The sequence below is a fragment of the Aquarana catesbeiana genome, linkage group LG05, assembly GCF_042186555.1.
Source record: "Aquarana catesbeiana isolate 2022-GZ linkage group LG05, ASM4218655v1, whole genome shotgun sequence".
Taxonomy (NCBI): Eukaryota; Metazoa; Chordata; class Amphibia; order Anura; family Ranidae; genus Aquarana; species Aquarana catesbeiana.
In genome coordinates, this window is record NC_133328.1 from 405,966,854 (window position 1) to 405,983,937 (window position 17,084).

The following is a 17,084-nucleotide window of genomic DNA, read 5'->3' on the forward strand; positions in this document are numbered from 1 at the left end:
GGTAGGACCAAGTACTCTGACGTTTTTCAACAGACCCCAATGTCTATTGAATATTCGTTTAACCAAAAAATGCTGGTTGGAATATCCTGTTACTAGGGAGCAAGCAAATTGGTTATCAGGGACATAATTAGCCCTCCTGGCATCATTAAGCATGATTTCCCTGTCCATGTTACCAACTTGAATAATGATGTTATTAATTTCTTCCTCAGGGTATCCCTTATCTATAAATCTAAGTTTCAGAATTTGGGCCTGCTGTTTTGGTGAACTACATTAATTCTTTGTGGATTCACCTAAAGCTACCTGTAGAAGGTTGGTGGTGTTTTCCTGATCCTATCACTACTGCAGGCAGCTAAATAAGCTACAAGTTAGTTTTTTGCGAGCTCTGCACAGTGTTCAGCTAAAACTACAAGTTAGTGTAGTGCGAGCTCTGCACAGTGTTCAGCTAAAGCTACCTGTAGAAGGTTGGTGGTGTTTTCCTGATCCTATCACTACCGCAGGCAGCTAAATAAGCTACAAGTTAGTTTTTTGCGAGCTCTGCACAGTGTTCAGCTAAAGCTACCTGTAGAAGGTTGGTGGTGTTTTCCTGATCCTATCACTACAGCAGGCAGCTAAATAAGCTACAAGTTAGTTTTTTGCAAGCTCTGCACAGTGTTCAGCTAAAGCTACCTGTAGAAGGTTGGTGGTGTTCTCATACTACAGGCTGGCAGTTGATTTTGCTAGCTGCAGTATCTATATATATATATATATATATATTTTATATATATATATATATATATATATATATATATATATATATATATATATATATTATATATATATATATATATATATATATATATATATAAATATATATATATAATATATAAATATATATATATATATATATATATATATATATATATATATATATATATATATATATATATATATATATATATCCCAGCTTAGTGCAGCTACACGCCATTAGTATGTCTGGAAGGCCAACAAGGAGAGGCAGACAGTCACAAGCCAATAAAAGAGGGCAAGCAGGCTCTGTGTCTAGAGGCAACAGTGCTGGTCGTGGAGACGGTGCATCCTCATCAGCACGTGGTCATGGGACACGCTTGGCCTTTTTTTCGGCAGCTGGCCGTGTTGAGCCGCAACATGTGGGAGACTTGGTCGAGTGGATGACCAAGCCGTCCTCATCCTCCTCATCCTCTCTCACCCATGCTCAGGGTACTTTGTCTGGCAAAGCAGCTGCCAACGCGGCCTCTTCCCTCGGCTCAATGGCATCAGTGACTCCTTCCCTAGTCCCACCATGTCCTCCTGAGGAGTCCCTCGAACTGTTTGACCACAGTGTTGGGTACATGCTCCAGGAGGATGCCCAGCGTTTAGAAGGCTCTGATGATGATACTGAGCTAGATAAAGGCAGTAACGTGAGCACGGACAGAGGGGGTGCCCAAGAAGGACAGCAATCTGGCAGTCATGCTCCCCCTGCTGCAGCATACTGCCAGGTTTGCTCCAGTGATGAGGAGGGAGGGGATGGTGAGGTCACTGACTCAACGTGGGTGCCTGATAGGAGAGAGGAGGAGGAGGAGGAGGCACATCACCAACGAGGCCGGATGCTCTCCAGGGGCCAGCCTAAGGGCAGCACACTGACTGCATCACACCCCAAAGCTCCGCATGTGCAGGGCGCTGCTGTCTCTGCTCGTTATTCTAAAAGTTCTTTGGTGTGGGCCTTTTTTGAGATGAGTGCATCAGATCGCACCACTGCTATTGTTTCAAGCATATCTCACGTGGCCAAAACATCTCCCGCTTGGGCATCACATGCTTTTTTTTTTTAAAGGTAAATTTTATTTGGTTTTGTGGTACAAAACAAACATACAAACATAAATACACACATTTCGAGCAAACATTGCTCATTGCAATACAGAGTGTAAGACAATGGTATATATTTGGCATACATGTTTTCATATTGTACAGCTGCATATGTCTATTCAGTTTTCATCAAACTTGGTATCATTGACTGGAGTTTCTTTATTAGCTTTATATGGTAGGTGTAATAGTGTTTTCAGAGCTAGTCCACAGACCCCATATTTTGTGAAATTTTTTTGGGCATCCTCTGGCTTCGTATGTTAATTTGTATAATGGTATAGCCTGATTAACCATGTTCAGCCAGAATGCTATCGTAGGTGGGGATTGTGATTTCCAATGAATAGTAATAGATTTTTTGGCATAAAATAATACAATTCTCAGGAAAGTTTGCTTGTTTTTAGGTATACTCTCATCGTCCACATATCCTAGTAGACATCTCAGGGGGTTGCAGATATTAGGCAATTGGGTCAGGGAACTGACAAAAGCAGTAACCCCTGACCAGAACCACCTGATCTCGGTGCATTCCCACATCAAGTGGAAGAAGGTGGCCTCCACAATGCTGCATCTGGAGCACATTGCCGATGGTAGTTTTCTAAGTTTAAATAATAAGGATGGTGTAAAGTATGCTCTGTATAATAGTTTGGTTTGTATGACCCTATCCCTGGAGGAGATGACAGAGGGGACCTGGAGGGGAAGTATGTCCTCCGTCAGCTCAGGGATATCAGCTTTCCACTTAGTGAGCGTGTTACTGAGTCTGTGTGTTGTGGTGTGCAGTAGAGTTTTATAGTATGTGGAGATCAGTTTGTCATGGGAAGGATCTATTAGTAATTGCTCTAGCGGAGATAATCGGACAGTTATATTACGCAACCCAAACTGGGTGGTTGCTGTGTGGCGTATTTGCAAGTAATGAAAATAGGCTGTGCGTGGCAGCTGGTAGTCCTGGCGAAATTCCTCAAATGACCTAAACATATTATTTGAGAATAAATGCATTATGGTTTTTACCCCTTTTTTCGACCAGTATTCCCCATCTGTCCTACGGGCGACTTCCTGTAGATTTGGGTTCCCCCATAATGGAGTATTTGGAGAGTAGGTACGGTGCTCAGTATCTGGCAGCATTTTAGTTAATTTGAGAATTCGTAGAGTCATTTCAAGGATTTTAGTGCTTTCCCTCCCTCTAAGAGATAGACGGTGGACCAGATATTGTAAGGATTCGTACGAAGTGAGTATGGCTGCTTCTAGGGACGTAGCCGCATTGTTGGCTTCAGGGAAGAACCACCAATGGGCATGAACCAGTTGTGCGGCTATATAGTATGTCTGGAGACATGGTAGTGCCAATCCTCCCTCCAACACCGGCAGTTGAAGAGTATTTTTTGCAATTCTCACTGCTCCCCCCTTCCAAATGAAGGCGATAAGGATAGAATCAATCTCCTTAAATTTAGTTTTAGTGATATATACTGGGGAATTGCATAGGAGGTATAGGAAATGTGGGAGGAATATCATTTTAAAGATATTTATCCTACCTAATATCGTTAAGGGAAGATTGGTCCATGTCTTCAGTGTGGTCTTCATTCTGTTAATAAGTGGGTCTAGATTATATTTGCTATAGGAGGACAGATGATGTTGGATCATGACCCCCAGGTATCTGAAAGAGTCAACTATTTGTAACGGGCAAGAGGAAGGGGGTGTAAACACCGCTTCCTGATCTTTTTTAAACATGAGGGATTTGTCCCAATTGACTTGAAACCCTGAGAAGAGGCCGAACTGTCGAATAATTTCCAGCAGGGTTGGGAGAGACGATTGGGGATCCGCCAGGTATATTAACATGTCGTCAGCGTATAGAGATACTTTCTCTTCTAGGCCCCCAATCGTCAGTCCCTTTATTTCCCAACTGGATCTTATCAGTGCCGCCAGAGGTTCTATCGCAATTGCAAATAGCAACGGCGACAGGGGGCAACCCTGCCTAGTACCCCTTTTAATCAGGAATGGATCAGTTACTGATGTATTTATCCGCAGCCTAGCAGTAGGCTGTGAATATAAAAGTTGAACCCACTTGATAAAGGTATTTCCAAACCCAAATTTCGCCAGGACTTCCAGCAGATAAGGCCATTCGACCGAGTCAAATGCCTTGTGCGCATCTAAGGTCAGCACCGCTCTATTCCCTACAACATCATGGGTGGCCTGCAAGTTTGTGAACAGTCTCCGTAAATTTATGGATGTTGATCGTCCTGGAATGAATCCAGTCTGATCCGCCCCAATAATGGTGGTGATAACTGAGTTCAATCTCCGGGCGAGCACCTTGGCTAGAATCTTGACATCTGAGTTAATTAATGATATTGGTCTATATGACTCACACAGTAGGTGGTCTTTATGAGGCTTGGGGATGAGGACAATCAATGCTTCTGACATAGAGGGTGGTAACTGTCCCGTTTTTATAGCAAAATTATAAACTCTCAGTAAATGGGGTATCAAAAGTTCCTTGAACTGTATATACCATTCTATGGGGAAGCCATCCAGTCCCGGTATTTTGTTTCTGGCAAAGGACTGTATGGCTTCTCCAATCTCCTCCTCCGTTAGAGGGTCATCAAGGAGTGAGGCCTGTTCTTCTTGGAGCCTTGGTAGCGTGATGCCGGCCAAGTAGTCGTCTAGTTCTACAATAGTATAGTGAGCTTTGGTAGCATATAATGAGGAGTAAAATTTCACAAAAGCATTGACTATTTCCCCACTCTGTTCCACCACTGTACCTATTGTATTCTTAATTCTTGGGATACTGCACGGTTGATAATCAGGCCTAGATAAATACGCTAATAATCGGCTATTTTTGTCTCCAAACTCAAAGATTCGCTGGCTTTGATACAGCAATTTCTTCTGAGTGCGCTCTAAAAGGACTAGATCCAGGTCTCTGGATCTATGTTTCCAGGTATTGTGTGTTGCTGGGGAAGGGGTGGTGGAGTAAGCAGCCTCGGCTGCCCTAAGATCCTTCTCCGCGTCCTTTAATTTGGACTGGGATGCCTTACGGGCCTGCCCAATCGCCGCAGCAAAAATGCCACGCGTGGTGGCCTTAAAGGCATCCCAGGTCAATGGGACAGAGACACTCTGACGGTTACGTAACCAATATGCTTTCATTTCCACTTTGCCCTGATCCACCACCATCTGATCTGCTAGCCACAGTGGGCTCAGTCGCCACATGCGGTATGAGGTGGGGGGGCCCAGGGCAAGATCCACCATTAAAGGGGAATGATCAGACACCGCCCTTGGGAGATATCTGGCCTCAGTCACCTTATTCAATAGCTCAGATGAAACCAAACATAGGTCTATTCGGGACAGAGTACCATGCGTTTCAAACTGACATGAGTACTCCCTCCCGTCTGCGTGCTTCCACCTCCAGGTCTCCACCAGATCAAATTGGGCCAAAAAAGAGCACAGGGGTGTGGGGGGCAATGTAGAACACTTGAACCTGTCTATGGAATTGTCGAGTACCGTGTTGAAGTCCCCTGCTATCAAGAGAGGGCCTTCTGCTATTGCTAGGAGGGAGCTCATTACCCGTTCAAAGAACAATTTAGTGAAGGGTGGTGGGACATAGAGGCTTGTGACCGTATAGGGCTTACCCCATAATTCAATTACCACAATAACAAAACATCCATTAGGGTCAGTTTTAATATGTTTTATGGTGATAGGGGCCGATTTTGCTATAAGGATAGACGTGCCTCTTGCATACATGGAGTAAGTAGAATGTATTGCATAGGCAATTTTAGCTCTCTTTAAAGCCATTACTCTTGATCCCTGTAGGTGGGTTTCCTGGAGGAGGATCACGTGTGGACTATGTCTTGCCAAATAATCAAACATCAGTGACCTTTTGACCTTGGAGTTAAGCCCCCTAACATTCCATGAAACTATACGGAGCTTAGACATGCATATAAACAATTTATAACTATTCGTGTCCATTTCCCATTGCCCGCCAGAGCCCAGCCCCGGACGAGGTCCAGCGAGCCCTGAGAAATAGACCCAAACATAAGTATCTTTGATATGTTACTCATCAATCTATGAATCTCACTCCTAGATTGCAGAAACTGTAGAACCAAAAAATCATTTTTAAAGTATGCATATACCATTGAACACCAGCGTCTTTTGTAGATAACCATGACGTTGTAGCAAGACCCCTCAAAGTATTCCCCAACAAATTTTCCCCCCTCCCTAACCCTCCCGGCTCTCATCCCCCAGCATATGAGAGCTTTGTTCCCATAACCAAACCTATTTGGCAGGAGGGCCATGGCTCAGACCCCTAGCCAACTAATCTCAGGAGATGTGGAAAGGTCCACAGCTCTGGGTCTCCATCCGCATTTGTCCGCACAAAATAAAGAATGTGTGGTGTCTCTTGGCCTGTAAAATCATGGTGATAAAGAATAATAATAAGAATAATAGAAAAAGGAAAAATAAAAGTCAGTGAGGATGATAGGTTGCCGAGTGGTATCCGAGGGTAGCGTGGGAGATGTCTTCTTCTTCAGAGAGGTGCAGGATTTATAATCCCGTCTGGACTGTGTGTAGTTGGAGATGTATTTTCTGCTTCTGGGGATGCAGGAAAGAAAGTCCCATAACAACTGCAATGGGGTGTAGTGAAGGCCGCCAGGTGGGCTTCATGTAGAGTGCGGCTCTATCGGGGAGGAGATCTCCTATCCTGGTTCCTGCGATTCGGATGTGCTAAGGTGTCCACCCATTGTGATGCCTCTCTGGGATCCGTAAAGAAATAGGCCTTGCCCTGGTAGATGATGCGCAAACGTGCAGGATATAACATGCCATATGGAAGGGGAAGCTCACGTAACCTGCGTTTAATTGCCAGAAAAGTGGCTCTCTGCTTCTGCGTAGCTACGGAGAAATCTGGGAAAATGGTGATGTTATTGCAATTAAAGGAAACTTTGCCCCTCTCTCTAGCTACTCTGAGAATAGCCTCTCTGTCACGGAAGTGTAGCAACTTTATAATCATGGCACGTGGTGGGGACCCAGGTGGTAAAGGGCGCATGGGGATTCTGTGTGCCCTTTCTATGGCGAACATTGGTGAAAAGGTGTTTGCCCCGAACTCATTCAGCAGCCATCTTTCCATGAATGTTTCTGGTGTTTTGCCCTCAGCACCCTCTGGGAACCCCAAAAAACGCAAATTGTTCCTTCTTAGGCGGTCTTCCATATCCGTGAGCTTATCTGTAGTATACTCATGGGCCTGCCGCAGTTCCCTCACAGAGCCCTGTAAGGGACGTGTCTCATCCTCCATATCACTAATACATTGCTCAGCATTAGACACTCTATGGCGAATATTGTGGACATCCTGTTTCAAAAAGGATAATTCTGTTTTGATGGTGTCCATTTGTGTAGTGAGAGATGCATGGCTGTGCTGGATGGCTGCCATAATCTGGGCTAGTGATGGCTCTGCAGGGCCTGCATCATCCCTGTCTGCTGTGGGGGATTGAGGATCATGTCCCTCCGCAGGGGAGAGTAAGAGAGGGTCTTCTGGGCTTAAGGTAGGGGGGGGTCTTTGTGACTCACCCTTCCCCTTGAGCTTCTTCCAGGGTGTGGATGTGGAGGCTGCCTGCCGCTGTGTGTCTCCCTCATGCTGATCGGCGCCATTTTGGTGCGGCCTGCATGGCGGTATCGACGGCCCGATTCCTGGGGCCTCCTCCATCGGTGGACCGTATTTGACCATCCCCCGATGGTCTCAGTGCTCTCCGGGTACTGTGGGGGTATATGGGACCCTCGGATGTCGGCCTGGATGACAGGATTTTGGCAGGATATGTGCGGTGTGGACAGAGCTCAGGCTGAGCACGTCCTCACATCCCAGGTGCTGGCCACGCCCCCCCGGGCACCACATGCTTGACCAGACATATGTTGACCTGCTATGCAGTTCGTTGGCAAGCGTATCTAAAAGACCAACACCAAAGAACAAAGAGGACCTCTCCTTGCTCCTCATCAGCTGAGATCTCCAACCCCACTATACCTTCAGTCTTCTCTGAGACCTGCACTGATAGGAATGAAGGTTTAGAATTAGGTGTGTCACAGCTAAGTACTTGTGGGCAATCTGCTTTCGGTACACCGACGTCAGATTGTACCAGGCAAATTTCCCTGCCCCAGCTGCTGCACTGCCAAAAGAAGTTCGCTCCCAGCCATCCACATGCCCAGCGGTTGAATGCTAGCTTGGCAAAATTGCTAGCACTTCAACTGCTGCCTTTCCAGTTGGCAGACTCTGCCCCCTTCCATGAGTTTGTGGAATGTGCGGTTCCTCAGTGGCAGGTACCCAAACGCCACTTTTTCTCATGGAAGGTGATTCCGGCTCTCTACCGGCATGTGGAAGGCAATGTCCATGCCTCGCTGGACAGGGCGGTCAGCGGTAAGGTGCATATTACCGCTGACTCGTGGTCCAGCAGGCATGAACAGGGACGTTACCTAAGTTTCATCGCACATTGGGTGACTCTGCTGGCAGCTAGGAAGGATGCAGGACAAGGTGCAGTAGTGTTGGAGGTTGTTCCACCACCACGCCTCCAAAATGCCACTACTAATGATTGTGACACGCCTCTCTCCTCCACCCCCTCCTCTTCTTCTTCCTCTGTGGCCTCTTCCTGTGCTTTGTCCTCGGAACCAGCGGTGCTTCGTAGCCGTTCAAGGGGCTACGCAAGTATGCAGACCAAAAGATGCCATGCGGTGCTTGAGCTGGTATGCTTGGGGGACAGGAGCCACACTGGGGCAGAGGTTCTGTCAGCTCTGCAGGGGCAGGCTCAGAGGTGGTTAACGCCACGCCAACTTAAGGCAGGAATGGTGGTTTGTGACAATGGCACCAACCTCCTCTCTGCCCTCCGACAGGGAGAAATGACCTATGTGCCCTGTTTGGATCACGTCCTTAACTTGGTGGTGCAGCGGTTCTTGGGCAGGTACCCGGGCTTACAGGATGTCCTGAGGCAGGCCAGGAAAGTCTGTGTGCATTTCCGCCGGTCATATAATGCCAGTGCTCGGCTGGCAGACCTCCAAAAGGAGTTTAACCTGCCCAAGAACGCCTAATCTGTGACATGCCCACCAGGTGGAACTCAACGTTGGCCATGCTGCAGCGACTGCACATGCAGTAGAGGGCCATCAATGAGTACCTGTGCGACTATGGCACCAGGACAGGGTCAGGGGAGCTTGTTTTTTTTCCCCACGCCAGTGGGCCATGATCAGGGATGCATGCACTGTCCTGTCACCATTTGAGGAGGCCACGAGGATGGTGAGCAGTGACAGTGCATGCATCAGTGACACTGTCCCCCTTGTCCACCTGTTGGAGCACACGCTGCATGGAATAATGGACAGGGCACTTGAGGCAGAACAGAGACAGGAAGAGGAGGACTTCCTTAGCTCTCAAGGCCCCCTTTACCCAGACAGTGTTCCTGCATGCCCGCCGATCACACAGGAAGAGGAGGAGGAAGATTGTGTCATTATGGAGGTGGAGCCTGGCACTCAGCATCAGCAGCAGTCTTTAAGGGATCTGTCCCAAGAAACACATGGACTTGTACGTGGCTGGAAGGAGGTGGCTGCGGACCATGTCATCCTTAGTGACCAAGAGGACTCCGGACCGAATGCCTCAGCAAACCTACGCTGCATGGCCTCCCTGATCCTGCAAAGCCTGCGTAAGGATCCTCGTATTCGTGGTATCAAGGAGAAGGACTAATACTGGCTGGCAACCCTCCTTGATCCACGTTACAAGGGTAAGGTTGCGGACCTTATCTTGCCATCGCAAAGGGAGCAGAGGATAAAACATCTTCGGGAGGCCTTGCAGAAAGGTCTGTGTAACGCGTTCCCAGAGACTGGGAGGTTACAAACTCCTATTTCTGGACAACGTGTTGCTGAGGCTTCGGTCAGTCAAAGAAGGAGCGGTGGAGAAGGTGGCCATCTGACCGATGCGTTCAGACAATTTTTTAGTCCGCAGCCCCAAGGTATGATCGGTTCCAGCAACCATCGCCAGTGTCTGTTTTACATGGTGCAGGAATACCTAGGGGCAAGATCTGACTTGGACACCTTTCCCACCGAAAATCCTCTGGGTTACTAGGTCTTGAGGATGGATCACTGTCCAGAGCTTGCACAGTATGCAATTGAGCTACTGGCCTGTCCTGCATCCAGCGTTCTTTCGGAACGCACATTCAGTGCTGCTGGAGGCTTTGTAACCGATCACAGGGTGCGTCTGTCCACCGACTCGGTCGATCGACTGACCTTCATAAAAATGAATCAGTCTTGGATCACCACCAGCTACCAAGCACCTGATGCTGATGTAACCGAATAATTTTTTTTGAAATGTCAAATCCCTTCAAAGACTGCCTATGCTGATGCTGAGTGACTATCCTGAATAATTATCCTCTTCCTCCTCAATGATCACGCTGATAGCTTGTAAGAACATTTTTGATTCTGGGCGCCGCCACCAGTGCCTAAGGCCCAATTTTTCAGCCCCTGTTTAACAGGGGCGTTTAATTACAATTTTTAATGCAATACTTTGCAGCAGGGCTTGTTCCTGCGTTCCAACTAGAGTATCTGTGAGGGGTTGCAGTGTTGTGGCACCAGCACCAGTGCCTAAGGCCCAATTTTTCAGCCCCTGTTTAACAGGGGCGTGTAATTACAATTTTCGATACAATACTTTGCAGCAGGGCTCATTCCTGTGTTTCAACTAGAGTATTTGTGAGGGGTTGCAGTGTTGTGGCACCAGCACCAGTGCCTAAGGCCCAATTTTTCAGCCCTGTTTAACAGGGGCGTGTAATTACAATTTTTGATGCATTACTTTGCAGCAGGGCTCGTTCCTGCATTCCAACTAGAGTTTCTGTGAGGGGTTGCAGTGTTGTGGCAGCAGCACCAGTGCCTAAGGCCCAATTTTTCAGCCCCTGTTTAACAGGGGTGTGTAATTACAATTTTTGATGCAATACTTTGCAGTAGGGCTCGTTTCTGCGTTCCAACTAGAGTATCTGTGAGGGGTTGCAGTGTTGTGGCACCAGCACCAGTGCCTAAGGCCCAATTTTTCAGCCCCTGTTTAACAGGGGCGTTTAATTACAATTTTTAATGCAATACTTTGCAGCAGGGCTTGTTCCTGCGTTCCAACTAGAGTATCTGTGAGGGGTTGCAGTGTTGTGGCACCAGCACCAGTGCCTAAGGCCCAATTTTTCAGCCCCCGTTTAACAGGGGCGTGTAATTACAATTTTCGATACAATACTTTGCAGCAGGGCTCGTTCCTGTGTTTCAACTAGAGTATTTGTGAGGGGTTGCAGTGTTGTGGCACCAGCACCAGTGCCTAAGGCCCAATTTTTCAGCCCTGTTTAACAGGGGCGTGTAATTACAATTTTTGATGCATTACTTTGCAGCAGGGCTCGTTCCTGCATTCCAACTAGAGTTTCTGTGAGGGGTTGCAGTGTTGTGGCACCAGCACCAGTGCCTAAGGCCCAATTTTTCAGTCCCTGTTTAACAGGGGCGTGTAATTACAATTTTTGATGCAATACTTTGCAGTAGGGCTCGTTTCTGCGTTCCAACTAGAGTATCTGTGAGGGGTTGCAGTGTTGTGGCACCAGCACCAGTGCCTAAGGCCCAATTTTTCGGCCCCTGTTTAACAGGGGCGTGTAATTACAATTTTTGATGCAATACTTTGCAGCAGGGCTTGTTCCTGCATTCCAACTAGAGTATCTGTGAGGGGTTGCAGTGTTGTGGCACCAGCACCAGTGCCTAAGGCCCAATTTTTCAGCCCCTGTTTAACAGGGGCGTGTAATTACAATTTTTGATGCAATAATTTGCAGCAGGGCTCGTTCCTGCATTCCAACTAGAGTATCTGTGAGGGGTTGCAGTGTTGTGGCACCAGCACCAGTGCCTAAGGCCCAATTTTTCAGCCCCTGTTCAACAGGGGCATGTAATTACAATTCTTGATCTAATATTTCACAGCAGGGCCGTTTCTGTGCCCACCAAGAATGAGTGAGGACTTACAGTGTTGTGGCACCAGCACCACCACCACCACCAAAGGCCCAATTTTTCTGCCCCTGTTCAACAGGGGCATGTAATTACAATCCTTGATCTAATATTTCACAGAAGGGCCCTGTGAGGGCTTACAGTGTTGTGGCCACAACAACACCTAAGGCCCAAATTTCTGCTGAGTATATAGGGCAGGCCCCTACTTTCAAACATCCAACTTACAAACGACTCCTACTTGCAAACGGAAGGAGACAACAGGAAGTGAGTTGAAATCTACCCCTAGGAAGGGAAATTCTCTCCTGTAAAAGTTAATATGGGAAAAACATTTCTCCTTTCCACTGATGCTTTATCACCAATCCTTGTTTCACAAAAAAACCCAAATTTTCAAAAAACATTTGTCATTGGGACAAAAAGTGAGGTGAAATCTTCTGAAGAGGAGCACAGACAGCAAAACACCAGACAGTTCAAAATTACAAACAGATTCTACTTAACAACAAACCTACAGTCCCTGTCTTGTTTGCACCGCCTGTATACTGCTGTTCAGAGTACAGAGCCTGTATACTGCTGTTTCCTTTTTTAATTTGGGTGCGGGGTTCCCCTTAATATCCATACAAGACCCAAAGGGCCTGGTAATGGACTGGGGGGTACCCATGCCATTTGTCTCACTGATTTTCATCCATATTGCCAGGAACCGACATTACATTAAAGCCGCAAGCAGTTTTAAATGACTTTTTTCCTTTAAAAATGACATTGACAATGGCAGGGACTGTTCTAAGCACAGGAAACACGCGCCACTTTACAGGCATACTATAGACACCCCCCAGGTACGATATTTAAAGGAATATTTCACTTTTTTTTTTTTTTTACTTTAAGCATCATTAAAATCACTTCTCCCGAAAAAACGGCCGTTTTAAAAAGTTTTTTTTTGCATTGATACATGTCACCTGGGGCAGGACCCAGGTCCCCAAACCCTTTTTAGGACAATACCATGCAAATTAGCCTTTAAAATTAGCACTTTTGATTTCAAATGTTCGAGTCCCATAGACTTCAATGGGGTTCTAATGTTCGTGCAAATTTTTGGTTCGTTCGCAGGTTCTGGTGCTAACCGAACCGGGGGGTGTTCGGCTCATCCCTAGTGATAGTGTATCTTGAATAGTCATCTATGAAAGTCACTATGTACCTGTTGCCTCCAGGTGTAGGTGGGTTTAGGGGACCACACACGTCACTGTGAACTAAGTCAAGTGATCTTAAAGCTCTCTTCTGACTGACTTTGGGAAGTGTTGGTCTTGTAGCTTTAGATCTAATGCAACATTCACACTTAACAGTAACTGGACAAGGGGATACTGTTAGATCCCATGTCAGATTTCTCTTCTGTAGTTCCTGTATGCATTCTGGGTGTCTGTGACCTAGACGTCTGTGCCATATATGTATACAGTCATTGTGTTTGTGTGTACATAGTCTCACCTTTTCCTTCACTGTGTCGAGGTGATATCAGTGGCGTCACTAGGGTTGGTGTCACCTGGTGCGGTAAAACATGGTGTCACCCCCCTCATGTCTAGGCTGCCCAGCACCCTGCATGTAGCGCACGGTCATGGGACGCACCCCAAACTGGCCCCTGTAAATTATAGTGTAGGGTGATATAGTGGCAGGTTAGGGTAGTATAGGGTGGTATAGTGGCAGGTTGGGGTGGTATAGGGCAGGTTGTGGTGGTATATTGGAAGGTATGGGTGATATATTGGCAGATTGGGGTGGTACAGGGCAGGTTGGAGTGGTAAAAGGCAAGTTGGGGTGGTACAGGGCAGGTTGGAGTGGTAAAAGGCAAGTTGGGGTGGTATAGGGCAGGTTGGGATGGCACAGGGCAGGTTGGAGTGGCATAGGGCAGGTTGGGGTGGCTCAGGGCAGGTTGGAGTGGCACAGGACAAGTTGGGGTGGTACAGGGCAGGTTAGGGTGGCACGGGGCAGGTTGGAGTGGTATAGGGCAGGTTGGGGTGGCACAGGGCAGGTTGAAGTGGTATAGGGCAGGTTGGGGTGGCACAGGGCAGGTTGGGGTGGTACAGGGCAGGTTGAAGTGGTATAGGGCAGATGGGGTGGCACAGGGCAGGTTGAAGTGGTATAGGGCAGATGGGGTGGCACAGGGCAGGTTGAAATGGCACAGGACAAGTTGGGGTGGTACAGGGCAGGTTAGGGTGGCACAGGGCAGGTTGGAGTGGTATAGGGCAGGTTGTGGTGGTATATTGGAAGGTTAGAGTGGTATATTGGCAGATTGGGGTGGTACAGGGCAGGTTGCGGTGGTACAGGGCAGGTTGGAGTGGTAAAAGGCAAGTTGGGGTGGTACAGGGCAGGTTGGAGTGGTAAAAGGCAAGTTGGGGTGGTACAGGGCAGGTTGGGATGGCACAGGGCAGGTTGGAGCGTTACAGGGCAGGTTGGAGTGGCATAGGGCAGGTTGGGGTTCCTCAGGGCAGGTTGGAGTGGCACAGGACAAGTTGGGGTGGTACAGGGCAGGTTAGGATGACACAGGGCAGGTTGGGGTGGTATAGGGCAGGTTGGGGTGGTACAAGGCAGGTTGGGGTGGTATAGGGGAGGTTGGAGTGGCACAGGACAAGTTGGGGTGGTACAGGGCAGGTTGGAGTGGTATAGGGCAGGTTGAAGTGGTATAGGGCAGGTTGAAGTGGCACAGGGCAGGTTGGGGTGGTACAGGGCAGGTTGAAGTGGTATAGGGCAGGTTGGGGTGGCACAGGGCAGGTTGGGGTGGTACAGGGCAGGTTGAAGTGGTATAGGGCAGGTTGGGGTGGCACAGGGCAGGTTGGGGTGGTACAGGGCAGGTTAAAGTGGTATAGGGCAGGTTGGGGTGGCACAGGGCAGGTTGGGGTGGTACAGAGCAGGTTGAAGTGGTATAGGGCAGATGGGGTGGCACAGGGCAGGTTGAAGTGGTATAGGGCAGGTTGGGGTGGCACAGGGCAGGTTGAAATGGCACAGGACAAGTTGGGGTGGTACAGGGCAGGTTAGGGTGGCACATGGCAGGTTGGAGTGCTATAGGGCAGGTTGGGGTGGCACAGGGCAGGTTGGAGTAGCACAGGGCAGGTTGGGGTGGCACAGGGCAGGTGTGGGTAACACAGGTCAGGTTGGGGTGTCACAGGGCAGGTTAGGACTCTATGCAGTGAGAGTGTGCTGTGCAGTAACTTACAGCATGCCTCATTCCTGCAGATGAACTTGGGCGGGTCTGCTGTGTCCTGGCCTCTATCTCCTTCAGCTTCGGGATCAGCCAGTGTGAAGAGGTCTGTGGAAGGAGTGGAGGAGGCGGCGCGGCCACACCCACAGCTCCGCCCACTATCTCCTTCAGCTGCGGGATCAGCCAGTGTGAAGGGGTCTGTGGGAGGAGTGGAGGGAGTGGAGGAGGCGGCGCGGCCACACCCCCAGCTCCGCCCACTATCTCCTTCAGCTGCGGGATCAGCCAGCGTGAAGGAGTCTGTGGGAGGAGTGGAGGAGGCGGCGCGGCCACACCCCCAGCTCCGCCCACCAACTTCGGCTGCCTCGGAGATATTGGAGATATTGGGGAGTGTTATAGGCAGCTTCCCCCGCACTGCTGGATGCCCTGCTCGCACCGCTCCGAGACAATCTATAGTAGCGTTTAGCGGCGGCCCCGGTGTCACCCCTCTGGTGGGTGTCACCCGGTGCGGGCCGCACCCCCATAGCAACGCCTCTGGGTGATATAGATGATCATCCAACTTGGCATTTGCTATTGTCTGTTTGCCGTTTAGAATAGAACACTTGTCACCTTGGAATCTTACAGTGAGTCCTGTGGCTGTTAGACATTTCACAGATAAGAATCCTCCTTCTAGATTAGGAACATAAAGCACATCTTTCACTGGCATGGCTAAATTGTGTCCCGCATCATCTAGGCATATAAGGGTTCCATGCCCATATCCTTCTGCATGTATTTTGCTTCCATCTGCAAGATAAATAGTTTTTTTGTTGTTCAGATCAAGTTCTGTGAAGAAACGTCTATCACTCGTCATGTGACTGGTTGCCCCGGAATAGATGCACCAGCCTTGGCATTTATTGTTGCCTGTCGTTTTAAATGTGGCATTCCAGTTTCCTTCCCATGGATCATTGATTATGGTTTTGACCTTTTGTTTAGCATAAGAGGGACTCTGTCTTATTTGCTCTGCTTTCCATATAGTACAGTCTTTCTTTATGTGCCCCTGTTTGTGGCATCTGAAACACACTCTGGTCTTTTTCCTGTGTGACCTTGCCTCTGTAACTTTAAGAGCGATTCTGGTGTCGGTTTCTGTGGAGTCATGCACTAATTCCTTTCTTCTCTGATACTCATCTATGAGCCTGGTGTTTACAAATGCTAGCGTCAGATCTGTCTCAGGTCGTGACTCCAGTGCATTGATTAGTGCAGTATATTTATCGGGCAAACTGCATAACAACATGGCTGCAGTGTGGCTGTCTGTTATATTCTCCCCGATTGATCTGAGTTGCGCAATCACTTCCAGCATTGCATTTATATGCTCCTGCATGTCCTGTTCTCTGCCAAGTCTCATTTTGTAAAGTTTCCGCAGCAGAAACAGCTTGCTGTTTAAACTGGATCTTTCATGCAGACTTTTCAGTACGTCCCACATGCCTTTCGCTGTGTCCTCATGGGGTATATGAATGAGCTGATCATCCTCCACTAGTAAGCTTATGGTGGCCCGTGCCTGTCTGTTTTTCTTGTCCCAGTCCTGATTATTATCCTGTGGCCTCTCTGTGGTGGTAACCTCCCACAAGTCGTCTCTGGATAATATCATTTCCACTTTGAACTTCCATAGCTGATAATTGTTATTGTTCAGCTTGGCCACTGAGAGTTTAAGCTCTGAGTTTTCGGCCATTTTTTCTCTCCTTTAAATACGAACAGTCTTACTTGTCTATAGGAGATGTCACTGGAAAACTTCCTTATGTCGATCTCCGCATCAGCCACACTGTCTCCCGTTCGAGGCTTTGTTCTGCCTGGGCCGCACCTGGTCATATGACTTTATCCGAACACTGGGCCCATAACCTGTTGCAGAGTACGATCGCTGGGTGCGGCGGAGTCAATTCAGATCAGACGTTGTGGAGTAACAGGAACTGGCTTCTTTATTGGAACATAACCACACTAGTAAAGATGTCACCTCACATGGTAAGAAGAACACAGGCAGGAAAAAGAAACCAACAAGTACAACACTATGTATAGGAAATACAACACATCATAGAAAAATGCATAGCATATCATATCACTGAGCATTAGCGACATCTAGTGTCTTGTT

At 48.0% G+C, this 17,084-nt stretch overlaps 1 pseudogene; it reads right to left on the minus strand.

Moving 5' to 3' along the window:
- The window catches only part of LOC141146031 (uncharacterized), a 24,804-nt pseudogene extending 8,134 nt beyond the window's left edge, over positions 1 to 16,670 (minus strand).
- Between the last annotated feature and the right edge of the window lie 414 nt (positions 16,671 to 17,084).